This window comes from Triticum dicoccoides, chromosome 2B (assembly GCF_002162155.2).
Source record: "Triticum dicoccoides isolate Atlit2015 ecotype Zavitan chromosome 2B, WEW_v2.0, whole genome shotgun sequence".
In the NCBI taxonomy this organism is placed as follows: domain Eukaryota; kingdom Viridiplantae; phylum Streptophyta; class Magnoliopsida; order Poales; family Poaceae; genus Triticum; species Triticum dicoccoides.
Window position 1 is genome coordinate 719,370,184 of NC_041383.1, and position 8,493 is coordinate 719,378,676.

Below are 8,493 nucleotides of genomic sequence, written 5' to 3' on the forward strand. Positions count from 1 at the left end.
CTTCGTATCAAAATAAGTGTTCTAACTTTAGTACTAGTAGCAATCATGGATCCACACATCTAGTTGAGTTGCACGCCTAGCGATTCTCCACGCATTATGCTGCTATTCGATTACAACTAATGATATAAATATCAATAACAACATTGATTCTCCGGTTTAGTGGTAACATCATTCAATCCGCTGACTAGATCGTTTCAATAAAACAAATTACATGCGAGGACAAATTGCCCACCAAATACCAATAACAACATTTGATTCTCCAGTTTGTACTAGCATCATTCATTCCGCCGAATAGATGGTTTCAGAAAACGTATTACTACATGCGAGGTAAACTTGCCGGATTAGTTCTGGACTTCTGGCCATGCCGCGCTTTCAGAAAAGTACATTGCGCCTTAGAAATCGCAAGTCTAATAAGGGTGATTTACGAAAATAATCAAAGAAGTCGTTGTAGTATAGTGGTAAGTATTCCCGCCTGTCACGCGGGTGACCCGGGTTCGATCCCCGGCAACGGCGCTTCTTTTTGTAACCCCATTTATTTCTAATAGTGCTCTGCACCTTTTCTGATTTAGATTAGAAGTTACTGTTCTTTGCTAGGGGGTGCAGATATGAACACGAACGGCACTCATTTTTAGATAAAAAATGCACGTACTGTTGTCTGTGGATCATTTCTTCAGACTATAACAGCCCACAACTATTCCCCTGTTCCTCTGAATCCAGCTCTCTAGTACTAGCTCAGCATGGAACATTTCTTCAGATTACGCTGCTGAATTTATCTGTCTACGGAACTCAGGCTTAACAAAATGACTGGAATTCATAAGGACTTGCGAATAGGCAAAGGGCATGGCACATGTTCCCGCGATACCCTCCAGCACTCTACTAGCTCAAAGCAGAATTAGGAGCTGAATTTATCTGTCTGTTCATCTATGCAACTCTGTCTCGGCTACCACTTATTAATGGCCAACTACAAACTACATGTTCTTGCGATATCCTGAAAGAACATCAAACTCAAGCTCTTTCGTCGAATGTGCTAGATAGATGGAATCAAAACCTGGAGATAGATGGAATTCGGAAACCCTTCTTGTCCGATTGATCGATGGCAATGTCACATTGGATCTCTTGAACGATGTACGTAGGAACAAGTGAATTCTCTATCTTGTGGCTTACCAGCTTGCGGCCGTCGAGGACAGTTGGGGAGTTCCAACAGGTCTGAATCATTATCTTGAAAGAAGGATAGATAAAATTCTTTTTTTCTTTTTGCGGGGAAGGATAGATAAAATTCCAGTGGTTCGTTGGGCATGATTTGATATTTTGATTCGTCCATACCTGAGAGCAACTCTAGCAGACCCCGCAAAAGTCGCTATCCCGCAAAATTCCGGCGAGTATATTGGCTCGGCCCAATTTTCTGCCCAAAACAGAGCCCGTATACTCGCCTGGCCCGTAAATTTTTTTATCGCAGCCCGCAAACCGCCACCCCAACCAGTATATCTACGGGTTCGCAGTGCATATGCGGGTCGAAACCCTATCCCCACCGCCGCCGCGTCTCGTCGCAATTTCGGACCCCCCTCCTCACATTTCTCGCCGACGGTGAGCCCCTTCCGCCTCCGGCCGCCATGTGGGACCGCATGTGGAGCTTTGGCCGGGGCTTCGGCAGCAGCTTCGGCGGGGGCGGCGACCCCGAGCGCGAGCGGCGTGTCTGCTCGGACGGCGCGAGGAAGCGCGGGGTGAGGAAGTGGACGAACAGGGGCTTCGAGCCACCGCCGAGCTTCCTCGTCCGGCGAGACAGAGGAATACGACCGTCGGCACGGTTGTGGGCTCGTCCTCCGCCGCGAGATCTTCCCACGCCGCGAGCTCTTCCTCTTCCAGCGCGGGGCTTCTCCCCGTGAAGAGGGAGTGGTCGGAGGAGCCAGCGGAGATCGAGGTTATCACCGTCAAGCAGGTACCGGAGGAGACCAAGCGTTGAGGGGTCGTCGAGCCCGAAGATTTCGTGGTCGATTTTGACGCGGTAGCGGCCGCCATTGCCGACCGGAGCTTGCGCGAGGAGGCGGAGCGCCGGCGCCGCAACGACGAGCTCGATGACCTCACCCTCAAGCAGGCAGTCGCGCCCAAGCTTGCCGCAAAGGAGAAGGACGACGAGTGGTGGCGCATCCGCGACGATCAGAGGTCGAAGTTCATCGATCTTGTCAGCTCCGACGAGGACTGAGCTCCTCCACCGCGTCGTCCTCGGCCGCGAGCTCGTCCATTTTGGTATATTGATACGTCTCCAATGTATCTATAATTTTTGATTGTTCCATGCTATTATATTACCCGTTTTGGATGTTTATGGGCTTTACTATACACTTCTATATCATTTTTGGGACTAACCTATTAACCTAGAGCCCAGTGCCAGATTCTGTTTTTTCCCTTGTTTTTGAGTTCTACAGAAAAGGAATACCAAACGGAGTCCAATTGACGTGCCAATTTTTGACGATTTTTTGTGGACCAAAAGAAGCCCATGGAATGAAAGAGTTGGGCCAGGAGAGTCCCGGGCTGCCCACGAGGGTGGGCCGCGCGCCCACTCCCCCTTGGTGCCCCCCTGCCTCGTGGGCAGCCCGGAAACCCCCCCTGACGTGAGACCTACGCCAAAAATTCCTATAAATACTGAAACCTTCAGAAAGCACAATAGATCGGGAGTTCCGCCGCCGCAAGCCTATGTATCCACCAAAAACCTCTCGGGAGCGCGTTCTGGCACCCTGCCGGAGGGGGAATCCATCACCGGTGGTCATCTTCATCATCCTGGCGCTCTCCATGACGAGGAGGGAGTAGTTCACCCTCGGGGCCAAGGGTATGTACCAGTAGCTATGTGTTTGATCTCTCTCTCTTTCTCTCTCTCTCTCTCTCTCTCTCTCTCTCTCTCTCTCTCTTTCTCGTGTTCTTGATTTGGCATGATCTTGATGTATCGCGAGCTTGCTATTATAGTTGGATCTTATGATGTTTCTCCCCCTCTACTCTCTTGTAATGGATTGAGTTTTCCCTTTGAAGTTATCTTATCGGATTGAGTCTTTAAGGATTTGAGAACACTTGATGTATGTCTTGCCGTGCTTATCTGTGGTGACAATGAGATATTCACGTGATCTACTTGATGTATGTTTTGGTGATCAACTTGCGGGTTCACCTTGTGAACTTATGCATAGGGGTTGGCACACGTTTTCGTCTTGACTCTCCGGTAGAAACTTTGGGGCACTCTTTGAAGTACTTTGTGTTGGTTGAATAGATGAATCTGAGATTGTGTGAAGCATATCGTATAATCATGCCCACAGATACTTGGGGTGACATTGGAGTATCTAGGTGACATTAGGGTTTTGGTTGATTTGTGTCTTAAGGTGTTATTCTAGAACAAAGTCTATGATAGATTGAAGGAAAGAATGGCTACGTGTTATTTTACTACGGACTCTTGAATAGATCGATCAGAAAGGATAACTTTGAGGTGGTTTTGTACCCTATCATAATCTCTTCGTTTGTTCTCCGCTATTAGTGACTTTGGAGTGACTCTTTGTTGCATGTTGATGGATAGTTATATGATCCGGTTATGTTATTATTGTTGAGGGAACTTGCACTAGTGAAAGTATGAACCCTAGGCCTTGTTTCCTAGCATTGCAATACTGTTTACGCTCACTTTTATCATTAGTTACCTTGCTGTTTTTATATTTTCAGATAAAAAAACCCTATATATACCATCCATATTGCACGTGTATCACCATCTCTTCGCCGAACTAGTGCACCTATACAATTTACCATTGTACTGGGTGTGTTGGGGACACAAGAGACTCTTTGTTATTTGGTTGCAGGGTTGTTTGAGAGAGACCATCTTCATCCTACGCCTCCCACGGATTGATAAACCTTAGGTCATCCACTTGAGGGAAATTTGCTACTGTCCTACAAACCTTTGCACTTGGAGGCCCAACAATGTCTACAAGAAGAAGGTTGTGTAGTAGACATCAAGCTCTTTTCTGGCGCCGTTGCCGGGGAGGTGAGTGCTTGAAGGTATATCTTTAGATCTTGCAATCGAATCTTTTTGTTTCTTGTTTTATCACTAGTTTAGTATATATAAAAAACTACAAAAAATGGAATTAAGTTTGCCTCATACGGTTAATCTTTTTAATATCTTTTGTGAAAATGATGGAAAGGAAAATTGTGCTCAATTGCTAGAAGAAGAATGCATTAAAATGTTTGGTACTAGATCTTTTGTTGGGGAACGTAGCAGAAATTCAAAATTTTCCTACGTGTCACCAAGATCTATCTAAGGAGAGACCAGCAACGAAGGGAAGGAGAGTGCATCTACATACCCTTGTAGATCGCTAAACGGAAGCGTTCAAGAGAACGGGGTTGAAGGAGTCGTACTCGTCGTGATCCAAATCACCGGAGATCCTAGTGCCGAACGGACGGCACCTCCGCGTTCAACACACGTACAGCCCGGTGACGTCTCCCATGCCTTGATCCAGCAAGGAGAGAGGGAGAGGTTGAGGAAGACTCCATCCAGCAGCAGCACAACGGCGTGGTGGTGGTGGAGGAGCGTGGCAATCCTGCAGGGCTTCGCCAAGCATCTGCGGGAGAGGAGGAGGTGTCACGGGAGGGAGGGAGGCGCCAAGGCTTCAGGTACGGCCACCCCTCCCTCCTCTCCCTTTATATAGGGGCAAGGGAGAGGGGGGAGGCGCAGCCTTGCCCCTTCCTCCAAGGAAGGGGTGCGGCCAAGGGGGGGGGAGGAGTCCATCCTCCCCAAGGCACCTCGGAGGTGCCTTCCCCCTTGAGGACTCTCCCCTTTTTCTTATATCTTGGCGCATGGGCCGCTTGGGGCTGGTGCCCTTGGCCCATATAGGCCAAGACGCACCCCCTACAGACATGTGCCCCCCCGGGGCAGGTGGACCCTCGGACCCCTTTCGGCACTCCCGGTACAATACCGATAAAGTGTGAAACTTTTCCGGCGACCAAAATAAGACTTCCCATATATAAATCTTTACCTCCGGACCATTCCGGAACTCCTCGTGACGTCCGTGATCTCATCCGGGACTCCGAACAACATTCGGTAACCACATACAAACTTCCCTTATAACCTTAGCGTCATCGAACCTTAAGTGTGTAGACCCTACGGGTTCGGGAACCATGCAGACATGACCGAGACGTTCTCCGGTCAATAACCAACAGCGGGATCTGGATACCCATGTTGGCTCCCACATGTTCCACGATGATCTCATCGGATGAACCACAATGTCAAGGACTCAATCGATCCCGTATACAATTCCCTTTGTCTAGCGGTATAGTACTTGCCCGAGATTCGATCGTCGGTATCCCGATACCTTGTTCAATCTCGTTACTGGCAAGTCTCTTTACTCGTTCTGTAACACATCATCCTGTGATCAACCCCTTGGTCACAATGTGCACATTATGATGATGTCCTACCGAGTGGGCCCAGAGATACCTCTCCGTCACATGGAGTGACAAATCCCAGTCTCGATTCATGCCAACCCAACAGACACTTTCGGAGATACCTGTAGTGCACCTTTATAGCCACCCAGTTACGTTGTGACGTTTGGTACACCAAAAGCATTCCTACGGTATCCGGGAGTTGCACAATCTCATGGTCTAAGGAAATGATACTTGACATTAGAAAAGCTTTAGCATACGAACTACGATCTTTGTGCTAGGCTTAGGATTGGGTCTTGTCCATCACATCATTCTGCTAATGATGTGATCCCGTTATCAACGACATCCAATGTCCATGGTTAGGAAACCGTAACCATCTATTGATCAACGAGCTAGTCAACAGAGGCTTACTAGGGACATGGTGTTGTCTATGTATCCACACATGTATCTGAGTTTCCTATCAATACAATTATAGCATGGATAATAAACGATTATCATGAACCAGGAAATATAATAATAATAACCAATTTATTATTGCCTCTAGGGCATATTTCCAACAATCTCCCACTTGCACTAGAGTCAATAATCTAGTTCACATTGCCATGTGATTAACACTCACAGGTCACATCGTCATGTGACCAACATCCAAAGAGTTTACTAGTGTCGCTAAACTAGTTCACATCATCATGTGATTAAGTCTCAATGAGTTCTGGGGTTTGATCATGTTTTGCTTGTGAGAGAAGTTTTAGTCAACGGGTCTGCAACATTCAGATCCGTATGTACTTTGCAAATCTCTAGGTCATAATGTAAATGCTGCTTCCACGCTCCACTTGGAGCTATTGCTCCACTATACGTATCCGGTTTGCTACTCAGAGTCATTCGGATAGGTGTTAAAGCTTGCATCGTTGTAACCCTTTACGCCGAACTCTTTATCACCTCCATAATCGAGAAACATATCCTTATTCCTCTAAGGATAATTTTGACCGCTATCTGGTGATCCACTCCTTGATCACCTTTGTACCCTCTTGCCAGACATGTGGCAAGGCACACATTAGGTGCGGTACTTAGCATAGCATACTGTAGAGCCTACGTCTAAAGCATAGGGGACGACCTTCGTCCTTTGTCTCTCTTCTGCCGTGGTCGAGCTTTAACTCTTAACTTCATACCTTACAACTCAGGCAAGAACTCCTTCTTTGACTGATCCATCTTGAACACCTTCAAGATCATGTCAAGGTATGTGCTCATTTGAAAATACTATTAAGCATTTTTGATCTATCCTCATAGATCTTGATGCTCAATGTTCAAGTAGCTTAATCCAGGTCTTCCATTGAAAAACACTTTTCAAATAACCCTATATGCTTTCCAGAAATTCTACATCATTTCCGATCAACAATATATACTCATCAGAAATGCTATAGTGCTCCCACTCACTTCTTTGGAAACACAAGTTTCTCACAAACTTTGTATAAACCCAAAATCTTTGATCATCTTATCAAAGTGCATATTCCAACTCCGAGATGCTTACTCCAGTCCTTAGAAGGATCGCTGGAGCTAGCATACCTTTTAGCATCCTTAGGGTCGACAAAACCTTTCTGATTGTATCACATACAACCTTTCCTTACGAAAACTGGTAAGGAAACTCGTTTTGACATCCATCTGCTAGATTTCATAAATGCAGCTAATGCTAACATGATTCCGACGGACTTAAGCATCGCTATGGATGAGAAAATCTCATCGCAGTCAACTCCTTGAACTTGTGAAAAACTCTTCGCCACAAGTCGAGCTTCATAGATGGTGACATTACCATCCACGTCCGTCTTCTTCTTAAAGATCCATTTATCTCAATGGCTTGCCGATCATTGGGCAAGTCCACCAAAGTCCATGCTTTGTTCTGATACATGGATCCTATCTCGGATTTCATGGCTTCTAACCATTTGTCGGAATTTGGGCCCACCATCGCTTCTCCATAGCTCGTAGGTTCATTGTTGTCTAGCAACATGACCTTCAAGACAGGATTACGGTACCACTCTGAAGCAGTACGCATCCTTGTCACCCTACGAGGTACGGTAGTGACTTGATCGGAAACTTCATGATCACTATCATAAGCTTCCACTTCAATTGGTGTAGGTGCCACAGGAACAACTTCCTGTGCCCCGCTACACACTAGTTGAAGTGATGGTTCAATAACCTCATCAAGTCTCCACCATCCTCCCACTCAACTTTCCGAGACAAGCTTTTCCTCGAGAAAGGACCCGATTCAAGAAACAATCCCTATTGCTTTCGGATCTGAATTAGGAGGTATACCCAACTGTTTTGGGTGTCCTATGAAGATGCATTTTATCCGCTTTGGGTTCGAGCTTATCAACTTGAAACTTTTTCACATAAGCGTCGCAGCCCCAAACCTTTACGAAATGAAAGCTTAGGTTTCTCCAAACCATAATTCAAACGGTGTCGTCTCAACGGAATTACGTGGTGCCCTATTAAAGTGAGTGCGGTTGTCTCTAATGCCTAACCCATGAACGATAGTGGTAATTCGATAAGAGACATCATGGTACGCACCATATCCAATAGGGTGCAACTATGATGTTTGGACACACCGTCACACTATGGTGTTCCAGGCGGTATTAATTGTGAAACAATTTCCACAATGTCTTAATTGTGTGCCAAAGCTCGTAACTCAGATATTCATCTCTATGATCATATCATAGACATTTTATCCTCTTGTCACGAAGATCTTAAACTTCACTCTGAAATTACTTGAACCATTCAATAATTCAGACTTGTGTTTCATCAAGTAAATATACAACATCTACTTGAATCATCTGTGAAGTAAGAACATAACGATATTCACTGCATGCCTCAGCACTCATTGGACTGCACACATCAAAATGTGTTACTTCCAACAAGTTGCTATCTTGTTCCATTTTACTGAAAACAAGGCTTTTCAGTCATCTTGCCCATGTGGTATGATTTGCATATCTCAAGTGATTCAAAATCAAGTGAGTCCAAACGGTCCATCTGCATGGATTTTCTTCATGCGTATACACCAATAGACATGGTTCGCATGTCTCAAACTTTTCAAAAATGAGTGAGTCC

General features: G+C 45.9%; 1 non-coding gene across 1 annotated transcript; it reads left to right on the forward strand.

Annotated features, from left to right (window-relative positions):
* Positions 1-441: 441 nt before the first annotated feature.
* On the forward strand, positions 442-513 carry TRNAD-GUC. Its single transcript has one exon. It is a non-coding gene; the product is annotated as a tRNA-Asp (tRNA).
* The last annotated feature ends 7,980 nt before the right edge of the window (positions 514-8,493 follow it).